The sequence below is a fragment of the Convolutriloba macropyga genome, chromosome 5, assembly GCF_964194025.1.
Source record: "Convolutriloba macropyga chromosome 5, txConMacr16.3, whole genome shotgun sequence".
NCBI classification, from domain to species: Eukaryota; Metazoa; Xenacoelomorpha; order Acoela; family Convolutidae; genus Convolutriloba; species Convolutriloba macropyga.
The window spans coordinates 44,512,781-44,535,792 of record NC_134472.1 but is presented as its reverse complement, the minus strand read 5'-3'; the positions used below and the strand labels follow the sequence as shown (position 1 = coordinate 44,535,792).

Genomic DNA, 23,012 nt, shown 5'->3' with positions numbered 1-23,012 from the left:
TTTATTAATTTTAGCAAAGCTACGGTTAAGCTTAATATAAAGGTTTCCCACTCTTCAGCCCTAATGATGTTTCTAGATCGAACAAGAAATTTGTGAGCCAATTGTGTTGTCTGTAGTGAGTATCAATCCCGAAGTTTCAGAAAAACGGTTTAAAGAGACTTTAATTTCTTTAAATCATAACAACAGGAAACGCAGTGGTTTTAAAGTGGATCAACTTGAATGCAATAACTCTTCCCTATATAATAAATCAAAAACTATTATTCCTGCATAAAGTAGATCTCTGGAAAAGTGGATTATACGTATATAGAAACGGTAACGACGTATGGTCCTCATTTAGCTTCCATTTATTTAAAGTCGTTTAGAATCAGATTGTTATTCTTTTTAATTCGAACTATTTCCATTTTCCAACATAAGCACTGCTTCAAAACCCTGTCCGTCGAACTGAAGTTTGCCGGTTAATTTTAGGTGCATCTTTACGAAACTGGTCTCTCTAGAAAGTTTAGAGGGTAAAACAAACATTTATGGAACTATTTCCTGCCGTTTATTAATTTTAGCAAAGCTACGGTTAAGTTTAATATAAAGGTTTCCCACTCTTCAGCCCTAATGATGTTTCTAGACCGAACAAGAAATTTGTGAGCCAATTGGGTTGTCTGTAGTGAATATCAATCCTGAAGTTTCAGAAAAACGGTTTAAAGAGACTTAATTTCTTTAAATCATAACAACAGGAAACGCAGTGGTTTTAAAGTGGATCAACTTGAATGCAATCACTCTTCCCTATTTATTAAATCAAAAAATATTATTCCTGCATGAAACAGATCTCTGGAAAACTGGATTATACTTATAAAGAACCGGTAACGACATTTGGTCCTCATTTAGCTTCCCTTTATTTAAAGTCTTTCAGAATCAGATTGTTATTCAGAATCAGATTGTTATTCTTCTTAATTCGAACTAATTCCATTTTCCAACATAAGCACTGCTTCAAATTCCTGTCCGTCGAATTGAAGTTTGCCTGTTAATTTTAGGTGCATCTTTCCGAAACTGGTCTCTCTAGAAAGTATAGAGGACATAACAAACATTTATGGAACTATTTCCTGCCGTTTATTAATTTTAGCAAAGCTACGGTTAAGTTTAATATAAAGGTTTCCCACTCTTCAGCCCTGTTGATGTTTCCTGATCGAACAAGTAATTTGTGAGCCAATTGGGTTGTCTGAATTGAATATCAATTCTGAAGTTTCAGAAAAACGGTTTAAAGAGACTTTAATTTCTTTATAATCATAACAACAGGAAACGCAGTGGTTTTAAAGTGGATCAACTTGAATGCAATCACTCTTCCCTATATATTAAATCAAAAACTATTATTCCTGCATAAAGTACATCTCTGGAAAACTGGATTATAAGTATATAGAACCGGTAACGACATATGGTCCTCATTTAGCTCCCATTTATTTAAAGTCTTTCAGAATCAGATTGTTATTCTTCTTAATTCGAACTAATTCTATTTTCCAATATAAGCACTGCTTCAAAACCCTGTCCGTCGAACTGAAGTTTGCCTGTTATTTTTAGGTGCATCTTTCCGAAATTGGTCTCTCTAGAAAAATTAGAGGACAAAAACATTTATGGAACTATTTCCTGCCGTTTATTAATTTTAGCAAAGCTACGGTTAAGTTTAATATAAAGGTTTCCCACTCTTCAGCCCTAATGATGTTTCTAGATCGAACTAGAAATTTGTGAGCCAAGTGGGTTGTCTGAAGTGAATATCAATCCTGAAGTTTCAGAACAACGGTTTAAAGAGACTTTAATTTCTTTAAAACATAACAACAGGAAACGCAGTTGTTTCAAAGGGGATCAACTTGAATCCAATCTCTCTTCCTTACATATCAAATCAAAAACTGTTATTGCTGCATCAAATAGATCTCTGGAAAACTGGATTATACATATATAGAACCGGTAACGACATATGGTCCTCATTTAGCTTCCATTTATTAAAGTCTTTCAGAATCAGATTGTTATTCTTCTTAATTTGAACTAAATTCATTTTCAAACATAAGCAATGCTTCAAAAACCTGCCCGTCGAATTGAAGTTTGCCGGTTAATTTTAGGGGCATCTTTTTGAAATTGGGCTCTACAAAGTATAGAGGACAAAACAAACCTTTATGGAACTATTTCCTGCCGTTTATTAAGTTTAGCAAATCTACGGTTAAGTATAATATAAAGGTTTCCCACTCTTCAGCCCCACTGAAGTTTCTAGATCGAACAAGTAATTTGGAAGCCATTTGGGTTGTCTGAATTGAATATCAATCCTGAAGTTTCAGAAAAACGGTTTAAAGAGACTTTAATTTCTTTAAATCATAACAACAGGAAACGCAGTGGTTATAAAGTGGATCAACTTGAATGCAATCACTCTTCCCTGTATATTAAATCAAAAAATTTTATTCCTGCATAAAATAGATCTCTGGAAAAATGGATTATGAGTATATAGAACCGGTAACGACATATGGTCCTCATTTAGCTTCCATTTATTTAAAGTCTTTCAGAATCAGATTGTTATTTTTCTTAATTCGAACTAATTCCATTTTCCAACATGAGCACTGCTTCAAAACCTTGTCCGTCGAATTGAAATTTGGCCGTTTATTTTTAGGTGCATCTTTCCATAACTGGTCTCTCTAGAAAGTATAGAGGACAAAACAAACATTTATGGAACTATTTCCTGTCGTTTATTAATTTTAGCAAAGCTACCGTTAAGTTTAATATAAAGGTTTCCCACTCTTCAGCCCTACTGATGTTTCTAAATCGAACAAGTAATTTGTGAACCAATTGGGTTGTCTGAATTGAATATCAATTCTGAAGTTTCAGAAAAACGGTTTCAAGAGTTTTTAATTTCTTTAAATCATAACAACAGGAAACGCAGTGGTTATAAAGTGGATCAACTTGAATGCAATCACTCTTCCCTGTATATTAAATCAAAAAATTTTATTCCTGCAAAAAATAGATCTCTGGAAAACTGGATTATACGTATAAAGAAGCGGTAACGACATATGGTCCTCATTTAGCTTCCCTTTATTTAAAGTCTCAGAATCAGATTGTTATTTTTCTTAATTCGAACTAATTCCATTTTCCAACATGAGCACTGCTTCAAAACCCTGTCCGTCGAATTGAAGTTTGCCTGTTAGTTTTAGGTGCATCTTTCCGAAACTGGTCTCTCTAGAAAGTATAGAGGACAAAACAAACATTTATGGAACTATTTCCTGCCGTTTATTAATTTTAGCAAAGCTACCGTTAAGTTTAATATAAAGGTTTCCCACTCTTCAGCCCTACTGATGTTTCTAAATCGAACAAGTAATTTGTGAACCAATTGCGTTGTCTGAATTGAATATCAATTCTGAAGTTTCAGAAAAACGGTTTCAAGAGACTTTAATTTCTTTAAATCATAACAACAAGAAAGGCAGTGGTTTTAAAGTTGATCAACTTGAATCCAATCTCTCTTCCTTATATATTAAATCAAAAACTACTATTGCTGCATCAAATAGATCTCTGGAAAACTGGATTATACATATATAGAACCGGTATATGGTTTTACGGAGTTGGAGTGGTCAATTTTTGCTCTGTATGCGCCGAACCTCGATTTTCGGCCATTTTCGGTTATTTCGGCAGTGACATAGATAAGTTGAATTTTTTAAGTTATGATTATAAATTGTAGTGTTTTATATTGCTCAGTTAATGAGGAGTATTTTTATATATATACTCATTGTACTAATTCTATACACGTTTTGATGTTGTATTTTAGCGAAACGTGAAACGGCAGAGAAGTTATTCCATTTGGTACCATCTGTTAACCAACTGACTTCTCTCAATCCTTTGGCTTTTTTGCTTATCACCATCAGATTTTCGATTAAATAAGCCTCTAAACAGATCATTTTAGACATCTGGAAACCAGTTTTCAATTGATTAGCCACTCAGTCTTGCGTGGTTTCTAAGAAGATTTTCTTGGACGAAATAACAAAAGCAACGTTGTTTTTCAGAAATTGTGCAATTTCTGCATGAGTATTGCTTTAATTTCTGTGATCAAACACGCATTTCATCAAAATCAGTAATGGGCGAGCTCTCCTTTATCATTGGTTAATCGGCACTTGCTTTTTAGTATGTTATTTTGTTGCAAGTCATCGAAAACTTGCCTTTTTTTCTGTCTTTGTAGATGGAATGTTAAAATTTCAATGATACGTCCTTTCCCTGATTAAATTGCATTGTCTACACCACTTTCTTGTCCTTGAAGCCAATGTTGGCGATGGTAATAGTTAATTCAACAAGTTTTCATTTTTGAAAATTTCAACAGTTTTCTGTGTGTGTGTTGCATTTTGTCAAACCACTCAAAACATCATAGCCTTCATGGTGAGGTGGAGTTTATTCCCACCTCCCCATGAAGGCTTGCCGTGACGAAGAACTACTATGTGGACCTAAGTTTTTAGCACAAACACGTTAGCTTGGCTGTTCTACTCAATTATGCTTGATTTCTACAGAACTCGGGCTCTGCTTCTAGCTCAAAGAAAGGGGTACAATTCAGTAATATGCTCATATCTTCTAAAATACTATCAATTTTTTCAAGCGTAGGCTTATTTTTCCTACGCTGTAACCCCCTTGCATTTGCTGTCAAGGTGCTGTCCTAAATAGGCGTGGTGAAAAAGTAATTGATTGGTAAATTTGAAAAAAAGTCACATTTTTTTATTGATTTTGATGTTCCCCAAAATTGGGTGCCCCAAAAAACCATAACATCCCTACATATATTGGTTCGTTGGATTTGTATGTTAGTGGGGAGTATCCCTATATACATTTTCTATATGGTTATATGGAGTTGAAGGGGTCAATTTTGGTTCTGTATGCGCCAAACCTCGATTTTCGGCCATTTTCCGCTATTTCGGCGGTGAAATAATGTTGAAATTTTAGTGTCAAGATTAAAAATTATAGTGTTTTAAATTGCTCAGCTGATGATAAGTATCACTATGTACATATTTAAACATCTTTGCGCAAGTTTTGATGATTTATTTCAGCGAAACTTGAAACTTGGTAGTCAAAATAGGTAATTTGCCCAAATGAATGAGTGAAGTGGTGTTTTTTTGCAATTGAAAAAGTTTTTAGGCGTGCTTTTTGTGTTTTCTGGACAGTATTTAAGTTCTTGAAGCTAATTGTACCAATAAATGGGGTTAACTCAACAATTTTTCTTTTTTCACGATTTCGTCAAATTTCTTTGGATGTTGTTTTATGTCAAAACACACAAAACATCATATCCTTCACGGTGAGGTGGGAAATTTTTTCCCACCTCACCATGAAGGTTTGCCGTAACCTAGAATGTGGAAGTGAACCAGAGTTACACCCACAAATACGCCGAGAACGCTGTTTCACGTTGTTTTACGTCGGTTCCGGAGATCTTGGGCTTCGATTTTAGCCCAAAAAATGGGGTACAGGACAGTAATTTGTTAATATCTGCTAAAGTACTGGACCAAATTAAACGGGAGTGGTCGCATTTTGTTAGCACTGAACCCGTCTTGCTTGCAGTTTGGTTGGTTTCCCAAATCGGCCTAATCAAAAAGTTATTAATGTTCAAAATTGAAATAGGTCGAATTTTCGGGCTATTCTGGGTGACCCAAATTTCGGTACAACAAAACACCCGATTTACCCAATAAATGTTAGTGTTTTAGAATCCCCAGTTAGTGGGGAGTCTCCCCATATATATTTTGTATGGTGTTTTATGTAGTCCAGATGGTGAATTTTAGCGACACATGAGCCGTACTTGGTCGATTTTGACATTTGGTACGGTACCTTTATGTTGGAATATCTCCTCGTAGAGTGAACCGATTTTTGATCTGTTTGTTGATTTGAACTCAGCTTGCGCAGTACTTGAATCCCTGTAAATGGCGTTTTGTTTCTTTCAGCCGTTTTTGAGAAATTGGCTTCGACACATACGGTCATTTTTACCTTTTAGTGACTGGTACGTTTCACGTTTCTACAAGTGAAATGGTGAAAATCAAGACTTTGACTGCGTGAATAGGCTTGTTCAACTCTATTTGTAATGGGGATTCTCCCCATATATATTTTGTATAGGGTTTTCCGAGATCTAGGGGGTCAATTTTCACTCTGCAAGTGACCCCCCAACCCCCGTGAATATATTCCCAAAATCATGTAATTTCCTTGGGAAAATGGGAAAAATGATGTTTTGGGTTACCAGTATAAGCACTGTAGTCCCCATATAATGTGGGAAAACTCTACTCCAATTTTCAGCCATATTAGTTGAGGGGTTGATCTTCTCTCCCCTTATTACTTATGTATACTATTATTCTAAGGTGAGGGCGTTTCGCCCCATGGGGTGCACCTCCCCCCCTGTCCCGTTGAGACGCCGGTTAGTCGGCTCCCCCCTCTGGGCTTTGGTGCACCTCATGATGGGGACGTACGCGCGGTGCTGGCGAGTTTTGCGGGCGTCTTTCGTTGCGTTTCGGTGTGTTTCTCTGTGTTTATGTTTCTTTTCATGTTAGACTAAATGCTCTCTTTCAGAGCATTTGTTTGCTTGTTTGGCGCAACAACAGCTGTCTTCAACCCTCAAACGGTGAGTTCGCACGTTGTGCTCTCTTTGCTTTTCAGCGCTCACAGTGATGGCCTGAGCTTTTTTTTGTGCTTGCTCTGAGCCTCCTGTGATGAAGCGCTGCAATTGTTTGAGTCCTGTGAGCACTCATCGAGTGCCTTGTTCTTTTTGTAGCAGTGCTGCGGTGCAGCGCTCTTTCTTGGGCAACACAGTGACGGCTTGAGCAGTGCGTGTTTTTGTTTTTTCTTTTGCTCAAGACCGCCTGTGACCAAGCAAGGCAATTATTTAGGTCGTGTGTCAGCACTCACCGAGTGCTCTTCAGCCTCCTGTGGTGAGGCTAAGCAATTATTTGAGTCTAGTGTGCACCCACTGAGTGGGTTTTAACCTGCGTTGTACAGAGCTAATTTTAGATCAAGGTGGTCTGAGAAAAAGGAACTTAACATGATGTAAAATTTCGCACTCAAAATACTATCTTTATACAGTTTAACAAAAAGTGTTTTTCAACATAGTGAAGGACTTGTTCAAATCAATTGGGCGCCTAAGTAGGAGTGGGAAAGTCCAAATGGGTCCTAAAGCAGAAGGAATTATCGTTCTAGGTGGTCTGAGATAGAAATACTTAACACGTTGTCAGATTTCGCGCTCAAGGTACGATATTTATACAGTTTAACAAAAAGTGTTTTTCAACATTGTGAAGGACTTGTTCAAATCAATTGGGCGCCTAAGGAGGAGTGGGAAAGTCCAAATGGGTTCTAAAGCAGAAAAATTTGTCTTTCTAGGTGGTCTGAGATAGAAGTACTTAACACGTTGTCAGATTTCGCACTCAAAATACTATCTTTATACAGTTTAACAAAAAGTGTTTTTCAATATAGTGAAGGACTTATTCAAATCAATTGAGCGCCTAAGTAGGAGTGGAAAAGTCCAAATGGGTCCTAAAGCAGAAGGAATTATCGTTCTAGGTGGTCTGAGATAGAAGTACTTAACACGTTGTCAGATTTCGCGCTCAAAATACGATATTTATACAGTTTAACAAAAAGTGTTTTTCAACATAGTGAAGGACTTGTTCAAATCAATTGAGCGCCTAAGTAGGAGTGGGAAAGTCCAAATGGGTCCTAAAGCAGAAGGAATTATTGTTCTAGGTGGTCTGAGATAGAAGTACTTAACACGTTGTCAGATTTCGCGCTCAAAATACGATATTTATACAGTTTAACAAAAAGTGTTTTTCAACATAGTGAAGGACTTGTTCAAATCAATTGGGCGCCTAAGGAGGAGTGGGAAAGTCCAAATGAGTTATAAAGCAGAAGGATTTACGTTCTAGGTGGTCTGAGATAGAAGTACTTCACACGTTGTCAGATTTCGCACTCAAAATACTATCTTTATACAGTTTAACAAAAAGTGTTTTTCAATATAGTGAAGGACTTATTCAAATCAATTGAGCGCCTAAGTAGGAGTGGGAAAGTCCAAATGGGTCCTAAGGCAGCAGGAATTATCGTTCTGGGTGGTCTGAGATAGAAGTACTAAACACGTTGTCAGATTTCGCGCTCAAAATACGATATTTATACAGTTTAACAAAAAGTGTTTTTCAACATAGTGAAGGACTTGTTCAAATCAATTGGGCGCCTAAGGAGGAGTGGGAAAGTCCAAATGGGTTCTAAAGCAGATAGATTTATCGTTCTAGGTGGTCTGAGATAGAAGTACTTAACACGTTTTCAGATTTCGCACTCAAAATACTATCTTTATACAGTTTAACAAAAAGTGTTTTTCAATATAGTGAAGGACTTATTCAAATCAATTGAGCGCCTAAGTAGGAGTGGGAAAGTCCAAACGGGTCCTAAGGCAGAAGGAATTATCGTTCTGGGTGGTCTGAGATAGAAGTACTTAACACGTTGTCAGATTTCGCGCTCAAAATACGATAATTATACAGTTTAACAAAAAGTGTTTTTCAACATAGTGAAGGACTTGTTCAAATCAATTGGGCGCCTAAGGAGGAGTGGGAAAGTCCAAATGGGTTCTAAAGCAGAAAGATTTATCGTTCTAGGTGGTCTGAGATAGAAGTACTCAACACGTTGTCAGATTTCGCACTCAAAATATTATCTTTATACAGTTTAACAAAAAGTGTTTTTCAATATAGTGAAGGACTTATTGAAATCAATTGAGCGCCTAAGTAGGAGTGGGAAAGTCCAAATGGGTTCTAAAGCAGAAGGATTTATCGTTCTAGGTGGTCTGAGATAGAAGTACTTAACACGTTGTCAGATTTCGCGCTCAAAATACGATATCTATTCAGTTTAACAAAAAGTGTTTATCAACATAGTGAAGGACTTGTTCAAATCAATTGGGCGCCTAAGGAGGAGTGGGAAAGTCCAAATAGGTTCTAAAGCAGAATGATTTATCGTTCTAGGTGGTCTGAGATAGAAGTACTTAACACGTTGTCAGATTTCGCACTCAAAATACTATCTTTATACAGTTTAACAAAAAGTGTTTTTCAATATAGTGAAGGACTTATTCAAATCAATTGAGCGCCTAAGTAGGAGTGGGAAAGTCCAAACGGGTCCTAAGGCAGAAGGAATTATCGTTCTGGGTGGTCTGAGATAGAAGTACTTAACACGTTGTCAGATTTCGCGCTCAAAATACGATAATTATACAGTTTAACAAAAAGTGTTTTTCAACATAGTGAAGGACTTGTTCAAATCAATTGGGCGCCTAAGGAGGAGTGGGAAAGTCCAAATGGGTTCTAAAGCAGAAAGATTTATCGTTCTAGGTGGTCTGAGATAGAAGTACTCAACACGTTGTCAGATTTCGCACTCAAAATATTATCTTTATACAGTTTAACAAAAAGTGTTTTTCAATATAGTGAAGGACTTATTGAAATCAATTGAGCGCCTAAGTAGGAGTGGGAAAGTCCAAATGGGTTCTAAAGCAGAAGGATTTATCGTTCTAGGTGGTCTGAGATAGAAGTACTTAACACGTTGTCAGATTTCGCGCTCAAAATACGATATCTATTCAGTTTAACAAAAAGTGTTTATCAACATAGTGAAGGACTTGTTCAAATCAATTGGGCGCCTAAGGAGGAGTGGGAAAGTCCAAATAGGTTCTAAAGCAGAATGATTTATCGTTCTAGGTGGTCTGAGATAGAAGTACTTAACACGTTGTCAGATTTCGCACTCAAAATAATATCTTTATACAGTTTACCAAAAAGTGTTTTTCAATATAGTGAAGGACTTATTGAAATCAATTGAGCGCCTAAGTAGGAGTGGGAAAGTCCAAATGGGTTCTAAAGCAGAAGGATTTATCGTTCTAGGTGGTCTGAGATAGAAGTACTTAACACGTTGTCAGATTTCGCGCTCAAAATACGATATTTATACAGTTTAACAAAAAGTGTTTTTCAACATAGTGAAGGACTTTTTCAAATCAATTGGGCGCCTAAGGAGGAGTGGGAAAGTCCAAATGGGTTCTAAAGCAGAAGGATTTATCGTTCTAGGTGGTCTGAGATAGTACTTATCACGTTGTCAGATTTCGCACTCAAAATACTATCTTTATACAGTTTAACAAAAAGTGTTTTTCAATATAGTGAAGGACTTATTCAAATCAATTGAGCGCCTAAGTAGGAGTGGGAAAGTCCAAATGGGTCCTAAAGCAGAAGGAATTATCGTTCCAGGTGGTCTGAGATAGAAGTACTTAACACGTTGTCAGATTTCGCGCTCAAAATACGATATTTATACAGTTTAACAAAAAGTGTTTTTCAACATAGTGAAGGACTTGTTCAAATCAATTGTGCGCCTAAGGAGGAGTGGGAAAGTCCAAATGGGTTCTAAAGCAGAAGGATTTTTTGTTCTAGGTGGTCTGAGATAGAAGTACTTAACACGTTGTCAGATTTCGCACTCAAAATACTATCTTTATACAGTTTAACAAAAAGTGTTTTTCAATATAGTGAAGGACTTATTCAAATCAATTGAGCGCCTAAGTAGGAGTGGGAAAGTCCAAATGGGTCCTAAAGCAGAAGAAACTATTGTTCTAGGTGGTCTGAGATAGAAGTACTTAACACGTTGTCAGATTTCGCGCTCAAAATACGATATTTATACAGTTTAACAAAGTGTTTTTCAACATAGTGAAGGACTTGTTCAAATCAATTGCGCGCCTAAGGAGGAGTGGGAAAGTCCAAATGGGTCCTAAAGCAGAAGGAATAATCGTTCTAGGTGGTCTGAGATAGAAGTACTTAACACGTTGTCAGATTTCGCGCTCAAAATACGATATTTATACAGTTTAACAAAAAGTGTTTTTCAACATAGTGAAGGACTTGTTCAAATCAATTGGGCGCCTAAGGAGGAGTGGGAAAGTCCAAATGGGTTTTAAAGCAGAAAGATTTATCGTTCTAGGTGGTCTGAGATAGAAGTACTTAACACGTTGTCAGATTTCGCACTCAAAATAGTATCTTTATACAGTTTAACAAAAAGTGTTTTTCAATATAGTGAAGGACTTATTGAAATCAATTGAGCGCCTAAGTAGGAGTGGTAAAGTCCAAATGGGTTCTAAAGCAGAAGGATTTATCGTTCTAGGTGGTCTGAGATAGAAGTACTTAACACGTTGTCAGATTTCGCGCTCAAAATACGATATTTATACAGTTTAACAAAAAGTGTTTTTCAACATAGTGAAGGACTTGTTCAAATCAATTGGGCGCCTAAGGTGGAGTGGGAAAGTCCAAATGGGTTCTAAAGCAGAATGATTTATCGTTCTAGGTGGTCTGAGATAGAAGTACTTAACATGTTGTCAGATTTCGCACTCAAAATAGTATCTTTATACAGTTTAACAAAAAGTGTTTTTCAATATAGTGAAGGACTTATTGAAATCAATTGAGCGCCTAAGTAGGAGTGGGAAAGTCTAAATGGGTTCTAAAGCAGAAGGATTTATCGTTCTAGGTGGTCTGAGATAGAAGTACTTAACACGTTGTCAGATTTCGCGCTCAAAATACGATATTTTTACAGTTTAACAAAAAGTGTTTTTCAACATAGTGAAGGACTTTTTCAAATCAATTGGGCGCCTAAGGAGGAGTCGGAAAGTCCAAATGGGTTCTAAAGCAGGATTTATCGTTCTAGGTGGTCTGAGATAGAAGTACTTATCACGTTGTCAGATTTCGCACTCAAAATACTATCTTTATACAGTTTAACAAAAAGTGTTTTTCAATATAGTGAAGGACTTATTCAAATCAATTGAGCGCCTAAGTAGGAGTGGGAAAGTCCAAATGGGTCCTAAATCAGAAGGAATTATCGTTCTAGGTGGTCTGAGATAGAAGTACTTAACACGTTGTCAGATTTCGCGCTCAAAATACGATATTTATACAGTTTAACAAAAAGTGTTTTTCAACATAGTGAAGGACTTGTTCAAATCAATTGCGCGCCTAAGGAGGAGTGGGAAAGTCCAAATGGGTTCTAAAGCAGAAGGATATTTCGTTCTAGGTGGTCTGAGATAGAGGTACTTAACACGTTGTCAGATTTCGCACTCAAAATACTATCTTTATACAGTTTAACAAAAAGTGTTTTTCAATATAGTGAAGGACTTATTCAAATCAATTGAGCGCCTAAGTAGGGGTGGGAAAGTCCAAATGGGTCCTAAAGCAGAAGGAATTATTGTTCTAGGTGGTCTGAGATAGAAGTACTTAACACGTTGTCAGATTTCGCGCTCAAAATACGATATTTATACAGTTTAACAAAGTGTTTTTCAACATAGTGAAGGACTTGTTCAAATCAATTGCGCGCCTCAGGAGGAGTGGGAAAGTCCAAATGGGTCCTAAAGCAGAAGGAATTATAGTTCTAGGTGGTCTGAGATAGAAGTACTTAACACGTTGTCAGATTTCGCGCTCAAAATACGATATTTATACAGTTTAACAAAAAGTGTTTTTCAACATAGTGAAGGACTTGTTCAAATCAATTGGGCGCCTAAGGAGGAGTGGGAAAGTCCAAATGGGTTCTAAAGCAGAAGGATTTATCGTTCTAGGTGGTCTGAGATAGAAGTACTTATCACGTTGTCAGATTTCGCACTCAAAATACTATCTTTATACAGTTTAACAAAAAGTGTTTTTCAATATAGTGAAGGACTTATTCAAATCAATTGAGCGCCTAAAAAGGAGTGGGAAAGTCCAAATGGGTCCTAAAGCAGAAGGAATTATCGTTCTAGGTGGTCTGAGATAGAAGTACTTAACACGTTGTCAGATTTCGCGCTCAAAATACGATATTTATACAGTTTAACAAAAAGTGTTTTTCAACATAGTGAAGGACTTGTTCAAATCAATTGGGCGCCTAAGGAGGAGTGGGAAAGTCCAAATGGGTTCTAAAGCAGAAGGATTTATCGTTCTAGGTGGTCTGAGATAGAAGTACTTATCACGTTGTCAGATTTCGCACTCAAAATACTATCTTTATACAGTTTAACAAAAAGTGTTTTTCAATATAGTGAAGGACTTATTCAAATCAATTGAGCGCCTAAGTAGGAGTGGGAAAGTCCAAATGGGTCCTAAAGCAGAAGGAATTATCGTTCTAGGTGGTCTGAGATAGAAGTACTTAACACGTTCTCAGATTTCGCGCTCAAAATACGATATTTATACAGTTTAACAAAAAGTGTTTTTCAACATAGTGAAGGACTTGTTCAAATCAATTGGGCGCCTAAGGAGGAGTGGGAAAGTCCAAATGGGTTCTAAAGCAGAAGGATTTTTCGTTCTAGGTGGTCTGAGATAGAAGTACTTAACACGTTGTCAGATTTCGCACTCAAAATACTATCTATATACAGTTTAACAAAAAGTGTTTTTCAATATAGTGAAGGACTTATTCAAATCAATTGAGCGCCTAAGTAGGAGTGGGAAAGTCCAAATGGGTCCTAAAGCAGAAGGAATTATTGTTCTAGGTGGTCTGAGATAGAAGTACTTAACACGTTGTCAGATTCCGCGCTCAAAATACGATATTTATACAGTTTTTAACAAAGTGTTTTTCAACATAGTGAAGGACTTGTTCAAATCAATTGCGCGCCTAAGGAGGAGTGGGATAGTCCAAATGGGTCCTAAAGCAGAAGGAATTATCGTTCAAGGTGGTCTGAGATAGAAGTACTTAACACGTTGTCAGATTTCGCGCTCAAAATACGATATTTATACAGTTTAACAAAAAGTGTTTTTCAACATAGTGAAGGACTTGTTCAAATCAATTGGGCGCCTAAGTAGGAGTGGGAAAGTCCAAATGGGTCCTAAAGCAGAAGGACTTATCGTTCTAGGTGGTCTGAGATAGAAGTACTTATCACGTTGTCAGATTTCGCACTCAAAATACTATCTTTATACAGTTTAACAAAAAGTGTTTTTCAATATAGTGAAGAACTTATTCAAATCAATTGAGCGCCTAAGTAGGAGTGGGAAAGTCCAAATGGGTCCTAAAGCAGAAGGAATTATCGTTCTAGGTGGTCTGAGATAGAAGTACTTAACACGTTGTCAGATTTCGCGCTCAAAATACGATATTTATACAGTTTAACAAAAAGTGTTTTTCAACATAGCAACATAGTGAAGGACTTGTTCAAATCAATTGGGCGCCTAAGGAGGAGTGGGAAAGTCCAAATGGGTTCTAAAGCAGAAGGATTTATCGTTCTAGGTGGTCTGAGATAGAAGTACTTAACACGTTGTCAGATTTCGCGCTCAAAATACGATATTTATACAGTTTAACAAAGTGTTTTTCAACATAGTGAAGGACTTGTTCAAATCAATTGCGCGCCTAAGGAGGAGTGGGAAAGTCCAAATGGGTTCTAAAGCAGAAGGATTTATCGTTCTATGTGGTCTGAGATAGAAGTACTTAACACGTTGTCAGATTTCGCACTCAAAATACTATCTTTATACAGTTTAACAAAAAGTGTTTTTCAATATAGTGAAGGACTTATTCAAATCAATTGAGCGCCTAAGTAGGAGTGGGAAAGTCCAAATGGGTCCTAAAGCAGAAGGAATTATTGTTCTAGGTGGTCTGAGGTAGAAGTACTTAACACGTTGTCAGATTTCGCGCTCAAAATACGATATTTATACAGTTTAACAAAGTGTTTTTCAACATAGTGAAGGACTTGTTCAAATCAATTGCGCGCCTAAGGAGGAGTGGGAAAGTCCAAATGGGTTCTAAAGCAGAAGGATTTATCGTTCTATGTGGTCTGAGATAGAAGTACTTAACACGTTGTCAGATTTCGCACTCAAAATAGTATCTTTATACAGTTTAACAAAAAGTGTTTTTCAATATAGTGAAGGACTTATTGAAATCAATTGAGCGCCTAAGTAGGAGTGGGAAAGTCCAAATGGGTCCTAAAGCAGAAAGAATTATCGTTCTAGGTGGTCTGAGATAGAAGTACTTAACACGTTGTCAGATTTCGCGCTCAAAGTACGATATTTATACAGTTTAACAAAAAGTGTTTTTCAACATAGTGAAGGACTAGTTCAAATCAATTGGGCGACTAAGGAGGAGTGGGAAAGTCCAAATGGGTTTTAAAGCAGAAGGATTTATCGTTCTAGGTGGTCTGAGATAGAAGTACTTAACACGTTGTCAGATTTCGCGCTCAAAATACGATATTTATTTAGTTTAACAAAAAGTGTTTTTCAACATAGTGAAGGACTTTTTCAAATCAATTGGGCGCCTAAGGAGGAGTGGGAAAGTCCAAATGGGTTCTAAAGCAGAAGGATTTATTGTTCTAGGTGGTCTGAGATAGAGGTACTCATCACGTTGTCAGATTTCGCACTCAAAATACTATCTTTATACAGTTTAACAAAAAGTGTTTTTCAATATAGTGAAGGACTTATTCAAATCAAATGAGCGCCTAAGTAGGGGTGGGAAAGTCCAAATGGGTTCTAAAGCAGAAGGATTTTTCGTTCTAGGTGGTCTGAGATAGAAGTACTTAACACGTTGTCAGATTTCGCACTCAAAATACTATCTTTATACAGTTTAACAAAAAGTGTTTTTCAATATAGTGAAGGACTTATTCAAATCAATTGAGCGCCTAAGTAGGAGTGGGAAAGTCCAAATGGGTCCTAACGCAGAAGGAATTATTGTTCTAGGTGGTCTGAGATAGAAGTACTTAACACGTTGTCAGATTTCGCGCTCAAAATACGATATTTATACAGTTTAACAAAGTGTTTTTCAACATAGTGAAGGACTTGTTCAAATCAATTGCGCGCCTAAGGAGGAGTGGGAAAGTCCAAATGGGTTCTAAAGCAGAAAGATTTATCGTTCTAGGTGGTCTGAGATAGAAGTACTTAACACGTTGTCAGATTTCGCACTCAAAATAGTATCTTTATACAGTTTAACAAAAAGTGTTTTTCAATATAGTGAAGGACTTATTGAAATCAATTGAGCGCCTAAGTAGGAGTGGGAAAGTCCAAATGGGTCCTAAAGCAGAAGGAATTATTGTTCTAGGTGGTCTGAGATAGAAGTACTTAACACGTTGTCAGATTTCGCGCTCAAAGTACGATATTTATTTAGTTTAACAAAAAGTGTTTTTCAACATAGTGAAGGACTTTTTCAAATCAATTGGGCGCCTAAGGAGGAGTGGGAAAGTCCAAATGGGTTCTAAAGCAGAAGGATTTATTGTTCTAGGTGGTCTGAGATAGAGGTACTCATCACGTTGTCAGATTTCGCACTCAAAATACTATCTTTATACAGTTTAACAAAAAGTGTTTTTCAATATAGTGAAGGACTTATTCAAATCAAATGAGCGCCTAAGTAGGGGTGGGAAAGTCCAAATGGGTTCTAAAGCAGAAGGATTTTTTGTTCTAGGTGGTCTGAGATAGAAGTACTTAACACGTTGTCAGATTTCGCACTCAAAATACTATCTTTATACAGTTTAACAAAAAGTGTTTTTCAATATAGTGAAGGACTTATTCAAATCAATTGAGCGCCTAAGTAGGAGTGGGAAAGTCCAAATGGGTCCTAAAGCAGAAGGAATTATTGTTCCAGGTGGTCTGAGATAGAAGTACTTAACACGTTGTCAGATTTCGCGCTCAAAATACGATATTTATACAGTTTAACAAAGTGTTTTTCAACATAGTGAAGGACTTGTTCAAATCAATTGCGCGCCTAAGGAGGAGTGGGAAAGTCCAAATGGGTTCTAAAGCAGAAGGATTTATCGTTCTAGGTGGTCTGAGATAGAAGTACTTAACACGTTGTCAGATTTCGCACTCAAAATAGTATCTTTATACAGTTTAACAAAAAGTGTTTTTCAATATAGTGAAGGACTTATTGAAATCAATTGAGCGCCTAAGTAGGAGTGGGAAAGTCCAAATGGGTCCTAAAGCAGAAGGAATTATTGTTCTAGGTGGTCTGAGATAGAAGTACTTAACACGTTGTCAGATTTCGCGCTCAAAGTACGATATTTATACAGTTTAATAAAAAGTGTTTTTCAATATAGTGAAGGACTAGTTCAAATCAATTGAGCGCCTAAGTAGGAGTGGGAAAGTCCAAATGGGTCCTAAAGCAGAAGGAATTATTGTTCTAGGTGGTCTGAGATAGAAGTACTTAACACGTTGTCAGATTTCGCGCTCAAAATACGATATTTATACAGTTTAACAAAGTGTTTTTCAACATAGTGAAGGACTTGTTCAAATCAATTGCGCGCCTAAGGAGGAGTGGGAAAGTCCAAATGGGTTCTAAAGCAGAAGGATTTATCGTTCTAGGTGGTCTGAGATAGAAGTACTTAACACGTTGTCAGATTTCGCACTCAAAATACTATCTTTATACAGTTTAACAAAAAGTGTTTTTCAATATAGTGAAGGACTTATTCAAATCAATTGAGCGCCTAAGTAGGAGTGGGGAAAGTCCAAATGGGTCCTAAAGCAGAAGGAATTATTGTTCTAGGTGGTCTGAGATAGAAGTACTTAACACGTTGTCAGATTTCGCGCTCAAAGTACGATATTTATACAGTTTAACAAAAAGTGTTTTTCAATATAGTGAAGGACTTATTCAAATCAATTGAGCGCCTAAGTAGGAGTCGGAAAGTCCAAATGGGTCCTAAAGCAGAAGGAATTATCGTTCTAGGTGGTCTGAGATAGAAGTACTTAACACGTTGTCAGATTTCGCACTCAAAATACTATCTTTATACAGTTTAACAAAAAGTGTTTTTCAATATAGTGAAGGACTTATTCAAATCAATTGAGCGCCTAAGTAGGAGTCGGAAAGTCCAAATGGGTCCTAAAGCAGAAGGAATTATCGTTCTAGGTGGTCTGAGATAGAAGTACTTAACACGTTGTCAGATTTCGCGCTCAAAATACGATATTTATACAGTTTAACAAAGTGTTTTTCAACATAGTGAAGGACTTGTTCAAATCAATTGCGCGCCTAAGGAGAAGTGGGAAAGTCCAAATGGGTTCTAAAGCAGAAGGATTTATCGTTCTAGGTGGTCTGAGATAGAAGTACTTAACACGTTGTCAGATTTCGCACTCAAAATAGTATCTTTATACAGGTTAACAAAAAATGTTTTTCAATATAGTGAAGGACTTATTGAAATCAATTGAGCGCCTAAGTAGGAGTGGGAAAGTCCAAATGGGTCCTAAAGCAGAAGGAATTATTGTTCTAGGTGGTCTGAGATAGAAGTACTTAACACGTTGTCAGATTTCGCGCTCAAAGTACGATATTTATACAGTTTAACAAAAAGTGTTTTTCAACATAGTGAAGGACTAGTTCAAATCAATTGGGCGACTAAGGAGGAGTGGGAAAGTCCAAATGGGTTCTAAAGCAGAAGGATTTATCGTTCTAGGTGGTCTGAGATAGAAGTACTTAACACGTTGTCAGATTTCGCACTCAAAATACTATCTTTATACAGTTTAAGAAAGAAAGAAAGAAAGAATATATTTCTTTGATCAGGTAATACAAATCTACATCTAATAATAAACAAAATAATTCTTTACCGCAACCAAAGAGGACAGGTAACGGGGTACCAGTACCCGCAAATCCTGCCCCAGTGAGACTCTCTAATCTTGCAATCAAGAATTAAATAAGTTAAAAAAAAAAAAAAAAAACGTAAATGTACTCAGGGAAAAAAAACTATAACTATTTATTTGAAATTCCGATCGACCTCAGCTTTTCAAGGTCTTCATTCATCTTCTGGTACTGCCTGCTAGGATTTAAACCTGAAGATCGAAATTTTTAAAATTTTCAATTAAGTATTTTCAATTCCGTTTCCGCCCAAAATGCTAAAAAAAACACAAAAAATGCAATATCTCGTAAACTACGGGGTTTTAGAGGTTCATATTTTTACACAAAAAAGCCAACTCTCAAACAAACCTCTGGTAGCATTTTTCCAAGGGTAAAGAAAAAAGGAAAATAAAAAAAAATAAATAAAAGAAGAAAAAAAAAAGAAAAAAAGGAGGTAAAAATAAATTATCTCGGGGAACAAAACTATAATTTTTCGGAATTCCAATCGGCCTCAGTTTTTCGTGGTCATCATTCCTCGTATAGTACTACCCACAGGGACTTAAACCTGACGATAGAAAATTTTAAAATTTGAAAATTTTTCTTAAGTATTTTCAATTCCATTTTCGCCTAAAATGCTAAAAAAAAAACACAAAAAATGCGATATCTCGTATACTACGGGGTTTTAGAGGTTCATATTTTTACACAAGAAAGCCAACTCTCAAATACACCTCTGGTAGCATTTATCCAATGGTATAGAGAAAAGAAGAAGGAAAAAAAATTAGGCAAAGAGGCTTTTGACGATGTCATCGTTGTTGACTAAATAAATTTCTTTGAAATTGTGGTAAAAATTAATTATTTTCTTTGCAAAACCGCAAATAATATTTTCAGGAAAAACGTCTGCATTTGAAAGAGCATTGAAGAGCTTAGAGGCCCTTGCCTTAATTGATCTTTTTTCAATTTGCCTTCTACAAATAGGTTCATTTAGCAGCGGTTTTGCCGAACTGCGGGTTATCCGCCTTTCAACAAAAGTAAACATGTCATTGAGTTGTGGCTCCTGGTGGAGCTTACTTAATGATTTGAGGACAAACTTAAGAAGTTCGTATATATGAAGTTGATACACGTTCAAAATTTTATGCTTCATAAAGAGATCTGAAGAACTATCACTATACTTCCTAAAATGAATAAGCTTCAAAATTTTCTTTTGGAGCATAAAAATAGGCTCCAACATTGAATAGATTGTACAACCGTAAATCAGAACACCGTATTGGATAATAGAGTTAACGTTGGTTTTGTAGTAATCTATTAAATTAGATCGGGGGGCAAAGTGCCTAAGTTTTGCCATTATGCCACACTGCTTAGAGAGTCTCGATGTTACGTATTGCACATGTGAAACAAAAGATAGCTTATTGTCTACAAAGACACCAAGATACTTGCAGACAGGCTGGACATTTATGGTTGAGTTATCAATCAAGAACACATTATCAATAGCATTTTGCTTAACATTCATCTGAACTGTTTTATTAACATTAAGAGACAATTTATTCGCTGCAAGCCAATTTTTTACTTCATTCAATTCTTTTTGAACGACCTCACTTTCAACATCAATGAAAGTAAGGTTCGTATCATCAGCAAACAACAAACTTTTTGAGTTAGTGCACCGCAACGGTAAATCATTAATGTATATTAAGAAGAGGAGCGGACCAAGAATAGAACCCTGTGGAACACCGTACTTAACGCTTTGCCATTTAGATATTACACCATTAACTTCAACCCGTTGCTGGCGATTCGTTAAGTACGACTTGAACCATTCTAGTGCTTTTGACCTGACACCATAAGAGTCCAACTTCTGAAGTAATATAATATGATCAATAGTATCAAATGCCTTACGGAGGTCAAGGAAGAAGCAATGTATAGATTTGACATTACACTTTTGCCTTACATTTTCGGTTAATTCTACAAGTGCGTCGACGGTACTGTGCTTGCTTCTGAAGCCAAATTGACAGTTGCTTAGCAGATTACAGCTTTCAAAAAAGTTGTACACTCTTGTAGACATGGCACGTTCATAAATTTTACTCCATATAACAAGGAGTGATATTGGTCGATAATTATTCTCTTCAAGTTTCGAACCTCCTTTATGCAGCGGTAAAACTTTTGCGTACTTTAGTTTTTCAGGGAAGATGCCTGCAGCGAATGAAATGTTTATCAAATATTTGAGGAAGCGAACTACCACTGTTGCTGAGAGTTTAACCAGTATATTATTTATACCATCAATACCTGAAGACGTTTTATTTTCTAGGTTGTTGACTATCTCATATATTTCAATATCTGTAACCTTATAGAGATACATAGATTTATTGTTCATTGCAATATCTGGGCACTCGACCACAGGTAGAGTGCTGCGGACTTCATTGGGTGCATTAATAAAAAACGAGTTAAACTTCTCAGCAACATCCTCATTGGAGGGTGTAGTAGTCGCTTCATAACACGAACGAAGTATTGGTACCTTAGGAGATTGCTTACTTCTGCCACTGATTTCATTAAGTAGTTTATAAGTTTGTTTAGCGTCACCAATACAAGACCGGAATTTATCAGCAAAAAACATTTTTTTTGCCTTTTTGTAGGCAAGTTCAAACTTATTACGATGATAATGAAAAGATGACAAGCTAGCAGTGTTTCCAAAATGCTTCCATTTTCTATGTGCTTGGTTTCTTTTCATCCTCAAATTTTTCAGGGAATTGTTAAACCAATTGGGTTTTAACTTTGGTTGTTTCCGAAACGTTTCTAGCGGTGCGAATTTTTCAACATGGCTAATATACTCGGTATTGAAAATAGAAAATGCTTCATTGGGATCATCACACAAAAATAGTTCACTTTCCCTTTGACACAAGCCAGCCTCAAGAGAGTTGAGGAAAGCTTGAACCTTAATCGGATCGTGAATAAATTTCATATCTCGGTACTGCTGAGATATTAAATTGTCATCATCTGTATCAATAGACCATACACACATTATGGGATAATGATCTGCAATGTTTTGGTGGGACAAAACGACTGACGAAAATACAGGAATATTTTGATATATAAAATGATCGATACAAGTAGCCGAATGATCTGTTACTCTAGTCGCTTGATCGAACTCATTAAACAAAGCGAAACCGTTTGAAACTATCACATCCGAGTACTTTCTAGTGATTTGATTTTGGACTTTTGTATCGATGTTGAAATCACCACAAATTACAAATGGTACAGTGGCAGAAGTATTATCTTGCAGATATTGATCGAGAGTATCAATAAAATCAACCTTATTTGTTCTCGGCCTATTATAGATGACGAGAACTTTGAAAGAAAGATACGAAAACTTAATTTGAGCGCAAATTGCTTCTTCGAAGGGTGTCTCAAAAGTTTTGATTAATGTGGCTCTACTATGGACTTGAATCATCACTCCACCGCCATATCTGTTTCTATGGTTAACCTCCACTTCATTATAGCCCGGAACCGCAAAAGTGTGTGATTCATCATTGTTTTCTAAATGTGTTTCTGTTAAGCATATAATCGCTGGTAACGAATCAAGTCCATAAACGAGAGCCTCCAGATCTTCTAATTTATTTCTAATTGACCTTATGTTTAAATGCAAGATACTTACTTCGTTCGCGTTTGCTTTAGGAGTTACACTAACTGAAGGGTTTAAGTTACGTTTAGGTGAAGGTACAACATCTATTACAGATGGTGATTGATGAGAAGACACATATTTACGACGCATTTGAGTTGGTACTATTTTTAAAAACTCCACGGAAACACTGCTTTACGTCGGCAAAGTTGTAATTTAGGAAACAACCTCCTTCATACAGCCCATCAATTTTGTATAATTTGTTATCTGTATTCCAGACAAAATTGATTGTTCCCTCACGAATCCACACGGACTTTATCCGACAATCTTGTTTCATCATGTTCATGAATGCTAATCGTGGGCCACTTGTATCTTCAATGATGCTGATATTTTCTGTATCTTTCTTCTCAGCTAATTTCTTTTTCTTCTGCAGCAATTTTATCTTTGACGCTCTTCTAGCAAACTTGACTATGATTGCTCTTCGTCTTCCCGGAAGCCGATGAGCTATCGAGATATCCTTGATGTCTACTTCTGCACCAACTTCATGGGCGATATTGACCACAGCATCCATCGTTTGTTCGTATGTTTCGCCATCTTTCTCGTCGACGTTATAAATTTTCAGATTGTCACGCCTGTTGTATTGCTCAAGTTTCTCAGCTTCGGACATTGCCTTAAGAGAAGATCTATCTTCCAAATAATCCATATTTTTCTTGGTTTTCCTTTCGAAAGGATTCAATTGATTTAGCAACAATATCTGTTATCGATGCTTCGAGTTGTTTTTGAATCTCACGCATGATTCCCGGAATAGCATTTTTGAGTGACTCTTGAATAATTTGCTGAATATTCGTATCCAAGGCACCTGCGTCCACTGCTCCCCCTTCACTGATTGGGCTCAGTTCCGCACACGCCCTTTTGCCACTTCTCGTTTGCATGGGTGTTT

The 23,012-nt window shown here is 36.6% G+C and overlaps 1 protein-coding gene across 1 annotated transcript in view; it reads right to left on the bottom strand.

Moving 5' to 3' along the window:
• The window catches only part of LOC142339410 (methylenetetrahydrofolate reductase (NADPH)-like), a 177,246-nt gene that overhangs the window by 5,173 nt on the left and 149,061 nt on the right, over positions 1-23,012 (bottom strand). The gene's annotated exons all lie outside the window — the stretch shown is intronic.